This window comes from Macaca fascicularis, chromosome 6 (assembly GCF_037993035.2).
Source record: "Macaca fascicularis isolate 582-1 chromosome 6, T2T-MFA8v1.1".
NCBI lineage: Eukaryota > Metazoa > Chordata > Mammalia > Primates > Cercopithecidae > Macaca > Macaca fascicularis.
Genome location: NC_088380.1, coordinates 42,403,120 through 42,417,706, shown reverse-complemented (window position 1 = coordinate 42,417,706; position 14,587 = coordinate 42,403,120). Strand labels below are relative to the sequence as shown.

At 35.5% G+C, this 14,587-nt stretch overlaps 1 pseudogene; it reads left to right on the top strand.

The window, feature by feature from the left end:
- Nucleotides 1-982: 982 nt before the first annotated feature.
- Nucleotides 983-14,587, top strand: part of LOC102124617 (bifunctional methylenetetrahydrofolate dehydrogenase/cyclohydrolase, mitochondrial-like) — a 112,957-nt pseudogene continuing 99,352 nt past the window's right edge.

The window sequence follows — 14,587 nt, the reverse complement described above, 5'->3', positions numbered from 1 at the left end:
TGATTGCCCTGGCCAGAACTTCCAATACTGTGTTGAATAGGAGTGGTGAGAGAGGGTATCCTTCTCCTGTGCCAGTTTTCAAGGGCAAAGCTTATAGCTTTTTCCCATTCAGTATAATATTGGCTGTGAGTTTGTCATATATGACTCATTATTTGAGGTATGTTCTTTCAATACCTAGTTTATTGAGAGTTTTTAACATGAAGGACTGTTGAATTTTATCAAAGGCCTTTTCTGCATCTACTGAGATAATCATGTGATTTTTGTCTTTAGTTCTGATTATGTGATGAATCATATTTATTGATTTGTGTATTATGAAACAACCTTGCATCCTGGGGATGATACCTCCTTGATTGTGATGCATAAGCTGTTTGATGCGCTGCTGCGTTCAGGTGGCCAGTATTTTACTGAAGATTTTTGTATTGATGCTTATTAAGGATATTGGCCTGAAGTTTTCTTTTTTTGTTGTATCTCTGCCAGGTTTTAATATAGAACAAGGCCAGCATCATTCAATTTTCAATTTTTTGAGATCATTTCAGTAGAAATGATACCAGCTCTTCTTTGTAACTCTGGCAGAATTCAGCTGTGAATCCATCTGATCCTGGGCTTTTTTCTTTTCTTTTTTTTTTTTTTTTCTGTTGGTAGGCTATTTGTTGTTGCTTCAATTTTAGAACTCATTATCAGTCTATTCAACATTTCAACTTCTTCCTAGTTCAGTCTTGGGAGGCTGTACGTGCCCAGGAATTTGTATATTTCTTCTAGATTTTCTAGTTTATGTGATTTTCTAGTTTATGAGGAGATGTTTATAGTATTCTCTGGTGGTTGGTTGTATTTCTGTGATAGGCTGAACTGACTGGGAAACCTGAACAGCCACAATGGTGGCCTGCCCCACCCCAGGAACTTTTTCCCAGGGGGAAATTAGAGCTCTGTTCATGGAAAACTGGCCGGAGTGACTGAAGCCCTGGCTGGGAGGTCTTGTCCAGTGATGAGGACTGAATCAGGGTCTCACTTAAAGAAACAGTCTGGCCATGATCTGGAAAAACAGTTGTGCTGTGTTGGGGGAGACCCTTCCTCATCTGGGCCATTTGGACTCTTCAAAGCCAGCACGCTGGAAAGGCTGAGTGGACCAAACCACAGAGATGACGGCTACACCTCCCACTGGGAACTCCTACCAGCCTCAGGCAAATTCCACCCTGTTGCCATGGGCTGGCTAGAATTTCAAGCCAGTGAGTCTTATCTCGTGAGGTGACATGGAAGGAGGTACCACAGAATTATGTTGCTTGGCTTCCTGGATTCAGCCCCCTTCCTAGGGGTATGCACGGACCTCCTGCCTTGTCTGAGTTGCAGACACCATTGTTGGGGATCCCCGGGATGGAGTATGTAAAGCTCCTGGGTCTCTGTGTGTGCCTGGTCAGCTGCTCTGCTGAGACTCCACACAGCTCTGTGTGTCAGACCCAAGGCCCTGGTGGCACAGGATCATAAGGGAATCTCCTGATCTGTGGTTGCAAAGATGTGGGAGGAGCGTGGGTTCCCAGGTGGGGTCGCACAATCACTCACCATTTCCCTTGACTGGGGGTGGGGGGGTGCCTTGGCTCTGTGTTGCTCCCGGGTGTGCCATCGCCTCACCCTGCTTTTCTTCCTTCTTCATAGGTCGTGGGTCAACTTGTTTGGCTAATCAGTCCCAATGCAAGAACCTCGATATTTCAGTTGAAGGTACTGTCTTCACTTTCCCCTTTCGTTCCTCTCCATGAGTACCGTGGACTGCAGCTGCTTCTCTTCGTCCATCTTGACCCGCTTCCTAGTTCAATGTTTAACATTAAAGTGTTTTGGGTCTTTATTTAGAAGTTTGGTGATGATTTTTTTGACCAAAAATATGATGTGGGAACTTAAATCTTGTTTACATCAATTAGCCTATGGTAAAATTGATTTTGTTATATGTCATTTCATTTAAACTTACAGCTTTCAAGAACTTATCAGTTATGTTAATGAGGACTGACTGTCCTTTTCCAAATCTATTGAGATCATCATGAAGCCTTTTTCTTTTATTAATATGATGGATCACACTAATTAATTCTCAGGTTTTAAACCAGCTTTGAATTCTTGGGATAAATCTCACTTTGTTATTGTGTAAATCATTTTTATATGTTGCTAGATTCAATTTGCTTATGTTTTGTTGCAGATTTTTGCTTTTATGTTTATAAGAATATCAGTCCATAGTTTTCTTTGTTGAATTTTTGCATAAGGGTACTAATGGCCTTGTAGAATGAGTCGAACAGTGTTCTCTCTTCTTCTGCTTTTTTAATAGTTTGTGAGTAATTGATATTAACTTTTCTTTAAATGTCTGATAGAATTCACTATTAAATCTCTCCGGTCCTGGGTTTTATGTGTGTGTGTTGGGAAGAGAAAATTTGTTTACAATTACTAACTAAATATCACATTTTGTATTTCATATTTTATCAGATTTCTATTCCTTTTGAGTCAGTTTAGTAGTTTGTGTCTTTCTAGTAATGTCTCAATTTCATCTGGGTTATCAAATCTGCTAGCATATAGTTGTTAACAGTATTTTCCTATAACACATTTTATATCATAAATTTTTTTTTTCTATATTTCTTGGTCTGGTATGCAAAAAGTTTATCAGTTTTGAAGTTTTCCGAAAACATCTTTAATTTCATTTTTTTCTATTGTTTTTCTATTTTATATTTTTACTTATGTCTGCTCTAATTTTTATTATCTTCTTTCTCTTTATCTGCATTGGGTTTGGTTTGCTCTTTTTTACCATTTCTTATGGTGAAAGATTGGCTTATTGATTTGAGATTTGCCCTCTTTTTTGACATAGACATTTCCAAATACAAATTTCTTTCTAAGCAGTGATTGTCTGTATCCCATAAGTTTTTATGTATTGTGTTTTTATTCTTCTGAAGGGACTTCCACTGTGACTTTTTCTTGACCCATTAGTTGTTTAGGAATGTCTTGTTTAATTCGCACATATTTATAGATTTTCCAAATTTTATTCTGTTATTCTATTTTAATTGTTACTCTGCTCTGAGAACAAATTTTGTATAATTTTAATCCTTTTATATTTGTTGAGGGTTCTTTTACAGCCTCACATATGATCTTTCCTGGAGAATGTAACAAGAATGTCTATTTTACTGCTGTTGGATGAAGTATTCTGTAGATGTCTGTTAGGTCTAGATGGTTTATAGTGTTCATGTCTTCTGTTTGCTTGTTGATTTATGCCTAATTCTATTTTTAAGTAAAAGAAGACATTGAAGTCTTCAACTATTATTGTTGAATTATATATGGATCATATTTTTCTATTTTTATATGTGTTTTAATTTTTTGTTTTAAACTGGGTATTTAGATAAAATTTAGCAACTTCCCCTCAGTAAAGAGGAAGGATACTGTTGTTGATGGTTTGATCATTTGTTTATTTGTTTAGTGACTTCGCTGAACTCTTGAACTCCTTCTGCAAAGTCTATTTTCTCTGTCATGTGGATTCTCTGTTGTCCCTATTCAGATATTTTCCCACTTGTTTTACCCTTTATCTTGGGCATCTAAGAGTTATTCCTAGGTTACAGGTTGTGTTTAAGCCTCATTACCTAATTATGTTTTTACTCTTTTAATGCTGGATGTGTGTGTTCCTTCGAGGCTACTATTGCAGTTGAGAGAGTTTATTTTGTTTGCCCAATGTCATCCAGGGACTATCAGTTTGGATGCCCCCACTCTCATTGCTCCAGAGAGGAAACAGTCTCAGACACGCAAACAGTCTTTCAGACTCCCAGGGATACATGTGATTTTAATTTTAGGTCTGGCTTCTTAGGAGTTGTCCCTGCATTTGAGTATCTAATTGTTAGTCAATATTTTGTCAGAGGTTATGTTTAACCCCCTTTGCCAGTGAGGTTTTTCCCCTTTGTGGATGGATATACGTGTGGCTTTGGGAATGCTATCTTGGCTGCCCCACATCATGCTATAATTTCTCCCTAGTGTGTAAAGCCTGGGACATAGTACATAGCCGCTCAAATCCCCAAGGTTAGCAGTTGTCATGGGCAATTATGTCCCCCACAAATTCATATTTGAGGTCCTAATCCCAAGTACCTCAAAATGTGACTATATTTGTAGATATGACCTTTAAAGAGGTAATTAAGGTTAAATGAGAGCATTAGGGTTGGCCTTAATACAATATGACTGGTGCCTTTATAAGAACAAGAGATTAGTAAGCAGACAACCCAGACAAAGGGATGATCATTTGAAGACACAGCAAAAAGTTATCTATCTGAAACTCAACCCTAATAAGGAACTAATTCCACCAACACCTTGATCTTTGACTTTTAGCCTCTGGAACTGTGAGAAAATAAATTTTGTTTTTCAAGTTGCCCCGTCTGTGTATTCTGTAATGGCGGACTAATACAGTAGTGATAGTAGGAGGCTGTATCTTTCTCTGATTCTATTAAACTTCTGGCTGCTGAGCCATTTTTCTCTTATCATTGTGCTGTTAGCCACCTCTTAACTGCTCTTCACCAACCTCTCTATTGTTTTTGACAACATTTTTAGGTATTAAGTTCTCTGAGCTCTGTTCCTAATAAAGTCATTCTTCCCAGGCAGAGGTATGAAACTTCTTCATCTGTACTTATGCCTGCCTTTACCCCTGGGCAGAACTCCTATGTACCAGAGATGGGGGAAAGACCCACTATTCCCAAAGTGAGAGCTCTTCTCTATAAGAAGGTATTGGGGGTGGTGTCCCTAGTCTTCTTGGATTGACTCTCCTGGCATGGAACCTGTGCCCTATGAGTAAATTGGGATAATTTGGACCCCAGTATTTTTGGCCTGTCATGCCTGGGGTAGAGCTTTCACCTTATAAATAGGGGCTGCATTGGAGGGAGGTGGGATCTTTTTCATCATGTCGACTTAAAATAGGCTTTCTGCAACACAGAGCTACAGGGGTGAAAAACACTTGGAAGACTCCTCTTCCTAGGGTGAAACCATAATCCAAGACTAGGATCTGGGATAGAAGAGCCCCCATCTTCTTGGCCACAGCTGGAGTAACTCATCGAAGTAGAGCTAACAAAGAGCTGGGGGAAGTTTATAAAGGAGGGGGTCACGGCTCAAGTTCCATAAAATCTTACTAGTCTTGCCAAAGGTTAATAAGTTTTCTTTCTTTCTTTCTTTATTATTATTTTTTCTTATTATACTTTAAGTTCTAGGGTACATGTGCACAACGTGCAGGTTTATTACATATGTATACTTGTGCCATGTTGGTGTGCTGCACCCATCAACTTGTCATTTACATCAGGTATAACTCCCAATGCAATCCCTCCCCCCTCCCCCCTCCCCATGACAGGCCCCTGTGTGTGATGTTCCCCTTCCTGAGTCCAAGTGATCTCATTGTTCAGTTCCCACCTATGAGTGAGAACATGCGGTGTTTGGTTTTCTGTTCTTGTGATAGATTGCTAAGAATGATGGTTTCCAGCTGCATCCATGTCCCTACAAAGGACACAAACTCATCCTTTTTTATGGCTGCATAGTATTCCATGGTGTATATGTGCCACATTTTCTCAATCCAATCTGTCACTGATGGACATTTGGGTTGATTCCAAGTCTTTGCTATTGTGAATAGTGCTGCAATAAACATACGAGTGCATGTGTCTTTATAGCAGCATAATTTATAATCCTTTGGGTATATACCCAGTAATGGGATGGCTGGGTCATATGGTACATCTATTTCTAGATCCTTGAGGAATCGCCACACTGTTTTCCACAATGGTTGAACTAGTTTACAATCCCACCAACAGTGTAAAAGTGTTCCTATTTCTCCACATCCTCTCCAGCACCTGTTGTTTCCTGACTTTTTAATGATGGCCATTCTAACTGGTGTGAGATGGTATCTCATTGTGGTTTTGATTTGCATTTCTCTGATGGCCAGTGATGATGAGCATTTTTTCATGTGTCTGTTGGCTGTATGAATGTCTTCTTTTGAGAAATGTCTGTTCATATCCTTTGCCCACTTTTTGATGGGATTGTTTGTTTTTTTCTTGTAAATTTGTTTGAGTTCTTTGTAGGTTCTGGATATTAGCCCTTTGTCAGATGAGTAGATTGCAAAAATGTTCTCCCATTCTGTAGGTTGCCTGTTCACTCTGATGGTAGTTTCTTGTGCTGTGCAGAAGCTCTTTAGTTTAATTAGATCCCATTTGTCAATTTTGGCTTTTGTTGCCATTGCTTTTGGTGTTTTAGACATGAAGTCCTTGCCCATGCCTATGTCCTGAATGGTATTGCCTAGGTTTTCTTCTAGAGTTTTTATGGTTTTAGGTCTAACATTTAAGTCTCTAACCCATCTTGAATTAATTTTCATATAAGGAATGAGGAAAGGATCCAGTTTCAGCTTTCCACTTATGGCTAGCCAGTTTTCCCAGCACCATTTATTAAATAGGGAATCCTTTCCCCATTTCTTGTTTTTCTCAGATTTGTCAAAGATCAGATGGCTGTAGATGTGTGGTGTTATTTCTGAGGGCTCTGTTCTGTTTCATTGGTCTATATCTCTGTTTTGGTAGCAGCACCATGCTGTTTTGATTACTGTAGCCTTGTAGTATAGTTTGAAGTCAGGTAGCGTGATGCCTCCAGCTTTGTTCTTTTGACTTAGGATTGTCTTGGCAATGCGGGCTCATTTTTGGTTCCATACGAACTTTAAAATAGTTTTTTCCAGGTATGATCTTATGTTTGGGAAAACCTAGACTCCTCCAAAACTTCTTAAAATTGGTAAACAAATGCTGTAAAGTTGCAGAACATAAAATCAACATACAAAAATCAGTAGGATTTCTATATGCCAACAGTCAACAATCTGAAAAAGAAATCGAGAAAGCAATCCCATTTATAATAGCAACAAATAAAAAACCTAGGTGTAAACTTAACAAAAGAAGTGAAAGACCTTTATAATGAAAATTATTAAACATTGATGCAAAAAATTAAAGAGGACACAAAAAGTTGATAGATGTTTTATATTCATGGATTGCAAAATCAATATTGTTAAATATCCATACTACCCAAAGAAATCTACAGATTCAGTGCAATTCTCATCAAAATACCAATGACATTCTTTATAGAAATAGAAAAAAAATCTCCTAAAGTTGATATGGACCCAGGAAACACCCAGAATAGCCAAAGCCATCCTAATCAAAAGGAACAAAACTGGAGGAAGTACATTACCAAACTTCGAATTATACTACAGAGCTATTATAACCCAAACAACAAAACGCGTGGTGCTGTCATAAAAGCAGACACATAGACCAATAAAACAGAATAGAGAACCAGAAATACATCCATACATCTACAGCAAACTCATTTTTGACAAAGGTGCAAGGAACATACATTGGGGAACGGACAGTCTCTTCACTAAATGATGCTGAGGAAAATGGATATCCATATGCAGATGATTGAAACTATATCCCTATCTCTCACCATATACAAAAATCAAATTTAAATGGATTAAATACTTAAATCTAAGACCGGAAACTATGAAACTTATAAAATAAAACATTGAGGAAACTCTCTAGGAAACATGCCTGGGCAAATATTTCTTCATTAATACCTCAAGAGCACAGGCAACCAAGGCAAAAATGGACAAATGGGATCACATCAAGTTAGAAAACCTCTGCACAGCAAAAGAAGCAGTGAGCAAAGTGGAGAGACAACCCACAAAATGGGAGAAAATATTTGCAAACCATCTAATAAGGATATATAAGGAACTCAAAAACTCTATAGGAAAAAATCTAATAATCTAATTAAAAATGGACAAAAGATCTGAATAGGCATTTCTGAAAAAAAAAGACATGCAAATGACAAACACGTATATTAAAAGATTCTCAACATCCTTGATCATCAGAAAAATGCAAGTGTAAACTATAATGAGATACCATCTCACACCTGTTAAAATAGCTGTTATCCACAAGACGGGTAATACCAAATGCTGGTAATGATGTGGAGAAAAGGCAACCATGTACACTGTTGGTGTGGATGTAAATTAGTACAGTCATAATAGAGAACAGTATAGAGGTTCCTTAAAAAAAACTAAAAATTTGAACTATTTTATGATCCAGCCATTCCACTGCCAGTTACACATCCCTAAGAAAGGAAGTCAGTATATTGAAGAGCTATCTGCACTCCCTTTTTTATTGTAGCACTATTCACAATAGCCAAAATTTGGAAGCAACGTTAAGTGTCCATTGACAGACAAATGGATAAAGAAAATGTACATATACTCAGTGGATTACTATTTCGCCATAAAAAAGAATGAGACTTAATCATTTGCAACAACATGAATGGAACTGGAGGACAATATGTTGAGTAAAATAAGCCAGGCACATAAAGATAAATTTTACATGTTCTTATTTATTTGTGTGAGCTAAAAATTATAGCAATTGATGTCATGGAGATAGAGAGTAGAATGATGGATACCAGAGTCCGGGAAGGGTAGTGAGTGGGGGATAGGGAAAAGTGAGATAGTTAATGGGTACAAAAATATAATTAAATAGAAGGAATAACATTTAATATTTGATAGTGCAACAGGGTGATTACAGTTAATAATAATTTCTTACATGTTAAAAAACTAAAGGAATATAATTGATATCCTTGCACCATAAAGAAATAAGTTTGTGAGGTGATGGATACCCCATTTATCCTGAGGTAATTATTATATATTATATGCCTGTGTCAAAATATCTCATATATCCTATAAGTATATACACCAACTATATACCCATAAACATTTAAAAAATTTAAATCTAATTATGCTACACTTTATACTCAGCATAAGGAATAAATTCTTTACTATGAGCTACTGGACCTTATTAATCAACTTTATTTCATGCCAGCCTCTCAAGACATATTCAATAATATATTCCTTAAGTAAGTGTTCAAGACGAATTTTCTAGTTCCAATGGGTTTTTCCCCTAAAATCAGTATAAATTGAATAAGACAAAAGGAAAAACAAGGCTCAATGGCACTTCTGGATCTTTCTAGATGAAGTGATTTTATGTCCCATTTTCCTGGGGTAGTATTTGTTTACATCCATTTTATCATGACTTAAAAGAGGATAGCTTGTTTCTAATGTACATTTTACGTTCTTATTCCAGCTTTGAAAATGGATTTTTTATGAATTAAAAGAAATATTAAAATATAGATTATAAATGTATTATGTGGTTCAAAAGTGGCTACAGAGAGAAACTACATAGGAAATACAGAGCATGACATTATGAAAAAGCAAAAGTGAGATAGAGATCTAAATTTTTTACCAAAAGATTCAGAATATATCAATTGTTTGTATCAAATAATGGGGGGGAAATGTAGCTAATGAGAATGAAAGCTAGGATATTAAGCCCTGCATCCTATCCGTTATGTTGCTACTGAAAATATAGCCACCCAAAAAATCATATGATGATAAGAAGACAAAAGATGTTCTACAGCATTTGACATCTAAAGTGCTTAGAAAGCTAAGAATATCAATTTAAATGCAACAGCTGCATCATGCCTACTAGCAGAATACTGGAGTCAGTCCTATTAATATCATTTATAAAAGAAGGAGCTTGCTCCCATCATTACCATTTAACATAGTATTATATGCCCAGAACACAAAAGAGTCAACTACAAAACTGTTAAAATTTATTTAAAAGTTTAATGAAGTGTCTACTATCAAGATAAAAGTTTAAAAATCGATCATTTCCTTCTATCCCAATAATAACTAGTTACAATAAATGACAGGCAGGATAATATTTCCTTTACAATAGTAACAAAAATACAAATAATATAGGAGTACATCTATCAAGACATATGTAGGACTTTATTAAAGAAAAGCTTTCTAATGGTTGTAAATTGTTTTACTAAGTGGCAGGTATACTTCCTCATAGGAAGACTAAATATTATAATATATCAGACCTTCTCTAAATAAATTTCTAGCCTTTCCACAGTCCTATCAAGGCCTATAGGCCTTTACAAAATGATTCTAAAGATATTGGGAATAAAAATTGCTAAAATAGCTAAGCATATTCAGGAAGAAGAGAAATATGTGAAGAGTTTCCCCAGTAAAAGCCAAAATATAAAATTGTAGTGTTCTATATCACTGTAGGATGACTATAGTTAATAATAAATTATATTGTTTCAAATAGCTAGAGGATAGCAAATGTCCCCAGCACACAAAAAATGATAAATATTTGAGATGATGGATACGCCAGTTACTCTGATTGATCACTATATATATATATGTATTGCAACATCACTATATACCCTATGAATATGCACAATTATTATCTATCAATTTACAATTAAATTGTTTAAAAAATAAAATAATTAGAATGTTATAACTTGGCACAAGAATTAATAGTCAAATAAATGGACCAGAATATCCAATATCCAGCCCTGAAAACAGTCCAACAGTTATATGTATACACACACACACACACACATGAGTATTCCCCTTCCAAGATCCCTAGTAGATGCCTGAAACCATAAATTATCCAAACCCTATACATATACTATGTTTTTTCTTAAACATAGATACTTAGGATAAAGTTTAACTTAAATAAATTACACACAGTAAGAGACTAACAACAACAAATAATAAAATAGGACAATATGGCAACATCATTACTCTTGCATGTTGGCAACATTAGTGAGTAAAATAAGGTTTATTTGAATACAAGCACTGTGATACCCTGACAACTGAGATGACTAAGTGACTAACCTGCAGGTGGTGTATACAGCATGGATACTGCTGGACAAATGAATGATTCAGGTTCTGAGTGCGATGGCACAATATTTTATCATGTTACTCAGACCAGCAAGCAGTTTGAAACTTACAAATTATTTATTTCTGGAATTTCCCATTTTATATTTTTGGACCACAGTTGACCACAGGTAACTGAAATTGTGGAAAATGAAACAGTAGATAAAGAATGACTACTATATGTGTTTGTGTACATATACCTATACACACAGAAGTTACTCTGGTTGGAAAGTGGAAAGTAGCAAAGTAACATATAGATTATTTATTATATACTGCTTAAAAATTGGCTACATGATGAAAAAATTATGCTAGATGTTTACTCCACATGGTAGATGAAAGTACATTCCAAATGGATTGAAGAGCTAAACAAAAATATCAAAATCATTAAAAAATAATTAGAAGAATGACCATTAAGCTAATTTTAAGATGATATTAGTAATAATTATTGTATCCACAACTATCATCTATTAAAGGATTACCATGTGCCAAAGTATTATGCAAAGCAATTTACAGATATTATAATACCAAATTACGTGTTGTAGGAGCAATTAACATCTCTATAGGAAGGCCATGTGGGAAGGCCACAGAAGCAACAAGATGTTAGTTGCAGTTTGAAACGAGAGCTGTATACCTCTAAATCAAGCCTCATCACCACTTAAGGTTTGTTTGTTTGTTTTTAATAGGATTAATAGAATTATTAGATGCAAAATGCCTACAGCTCTGTCTGGTCCTGTATGAACATGAGCAATTATTCATTTAGCTATAGTAGCTAAGAATGCAGACTCTTGACCATGTGCTTGACAGCTTTATCACTTTGCTTTTTCTTGAAAATGCTGTACCTTAGTTTATACCTCTATAAATAGGTATAATAGTATTTCTTTCATATAATTATTGGAGAATTGAAAAGCTAATATATATAGAGAAAAGAGTGCTTAATCTGTGTCTGGCATGAAGTAAGTGCTCTGTCAATATGTGGTACTACTAACTGTTGGGCTTTACTATCTTCCCTTATCAAAAGAGTAGAAAAAGAAGGACCATAAATGGCCAAGAAAGAGGTAATGATGGATTTAAAAGACTATAACCCAATATCGGAATACTATTCTACCATTAAGAAGCATGGTTATAAAGATTACATGAAGACATAAGACAGTTCTCATGATAGAATGTTAAATGAAAAGCAGGATTCAAAAATCTCAGGGGAGTATTTTCAATATTGTTATATGTACATTATTTGTATGGTTGTACATACAAACACATAGACATATATAGTGTATAGAAAACAGATAATTAAAGAAATATACTTCATGTAAGTGGAATCATGTAGCATTTGTCTTTCTGAAACTGATTTAATTTACTTAGCATAATGTCTACCAGGTTCATCCTTGTGGTCACATATTGCAGGATTTCTTTCTTTTAAAGGCTGGATGACATTGCATTGTGTTTGTGTGTGTGAATATATATATATATAAAAAATATGTTTTTTATATATATAGATATATATCACATTTTTTAAATCTATTTATTGGATGGACATTTTTGTTGTTTTCACATTTTGGCTATTGTAAAGGGTGTCTCAATAGACATGTAAGTGCTAATATCTCTTTCAGGTCATGATTTTAATTCTTTTGGATAAATACCCAGAAATGGAATTGGTGGATTATATGGTAGTCTTATTATTAGTTTTCTGATAAACTTCCATACTATTTCCCATAGTGATTGCACCATAACTGTTGCCCATGAACAGTGTGCAAGGGTTCTAGTTTTTCCACAACCGCAACACTGGTTATCTTTTGACTTTTTGATAATAGCCACCCTAATAGGTATGAGATAATACCTCATTGTGGTTTTCATTTGCATTTCCCTGCTGATTAGTGACATTGCACATCTTTTTATATGCCTATTGGCCATTTATGTTTTTTTGTTGGAGAAATGTCTGAGTCATCTGCCCTTTTTTAATCCCTTATTTTGAAGAGAGAGCCTGTAAGTTGCCTTTTCATTTTGTTGATTGTTTCCTTTGCTGTGCAGAAGCATTTTAGTATAGTACAATCCCATTTGTCTATTTTTGTTTTTGTTGCCTGTGCTTTTGGTGTCATATTCATGAAATCATTGCCAAAACCGTCAAGAAGCTTTTCCCATTTTCTTCTAAGAGTTTTACTTTCAAGTCATGACATTTAAGTCTTTAATCCATTTTGAGTTTATTTTTGTGTTATGTGTATATACCATACAGTGTAAGAGCCCAATTTTATTATTTTGCATGTGTATATACAATTTTCCCAGCACCATTTGTTGAAAAGGCCATCTTTTCCCTGTTGTATATTCTTGGTACCCTTGTCAAAGACCAGTTGACTATATGTGGTGGATTTCATTCTGTTCCACTGGTCTATATGTGCCTCTTTATACCATACTGTTTTAGTTACAAAAATACTGTTTTAGTTACTGTAACTTTGCAAGATGTATTGAAATCAGGAAGTATGATGCCTTCAGCTTTTTTCTTTTTCAAGATTGTTTTGCCTAATTGGGGATCTTGTGTGCTTTCATATGAATTTAAGATTTTTTTTTTAATTTTTTTTTTTTTTGAGACGGAGCCTCACACTGTCACCCAGGCTGGAGTGCAATGGCATGGTCTCAGCTCACTGTAACCTCTGCCTCCCAGGGTCAAGTGATTCTCCTGCCTCAGCCTCCCGAGTAGCTGGGACTGCAGGTGCGTGCCACCACATCCGGCTAATTTTTGTTTTTTTAGTAGAGGCAGGGTTTCAGTATGTTGGCCAGGCTGGTCTTGAACTCCTGACCTCATGATCCACCTGCCTTGACCTCCCACAGTACTAGGATTATAGGCGTGAGCCACTGCACCTGGCCTGAAATTGGTATTTTTATAGGGATTGCATAGAACCTTAGACCACTTCGGGTATTATGGAGATTTTAACAATAGTGTTTTACAATCCAGTAACACAGGATGTCATTTTGTTTGTGTCTTCTCTAATCTCTCTTACCAATGTTTTAAATAATATCCTTTGAAAATCTGTTATGCCTTCAAGCACCTTTATAAATAGTCTCCAAAATTTCAAAAGTGAAAGTATTTACTTCTCAGTTTGCCACACCAAGACATTTGTATAACTTAAGTAGAAATTTTCTTTGTTATGATCAATTTTTTGCCTGACATCAATATAAATAAAAAATTATATGAATGCAACTATTGAGAGACAAAGAAGTGGCTTTTAAATGTGACAAACAGAGATTAATTTATTAAAATACTAAGGGCTTTTTGACAAGGAATTTCAATATTATTTATATTTTACTATGGTTATAAGTGACTTTTCTAGCTCACTTAAATAGTTATTTCCAGGATCATTCATTTGAGAAGTATACATTTACAAAAGTCAAGGAACATTTCAAGTTGCCAAAATAAAATTGCTGATGCTGTTTAGCTTGATTCATGTCAAATCAGTAAATTATACCTTTGGTATTTTTTACTCCTCTGTTTTCAGTTTTACACCACCTCAGAAACAGATTCTCAAGCACTTTGCTGCCTCACTATACCTTCTGTGGCTCAGTGACTTTGTTTTGCTCCAAATTACACAAGGTTTATTTTTGCCACAACTACCGGTGCTCAAATTTATTTGTCTTGCATCTCCACATCTGGGATATCAACCAGAACATGTGGCAAAGCATGTCTGCATCATTATGGTATCAGTAAAGATGAGAGAATTAGCGGAAAGAATGTTGGATTTGGAAAGTGATCATGGGTTCTCCTATGGAAGCCTTCATTTTCTCATTATAAGATTAAAAACAACAAAATGTGTTCTTTCTTGCGGGGTTAGTTAT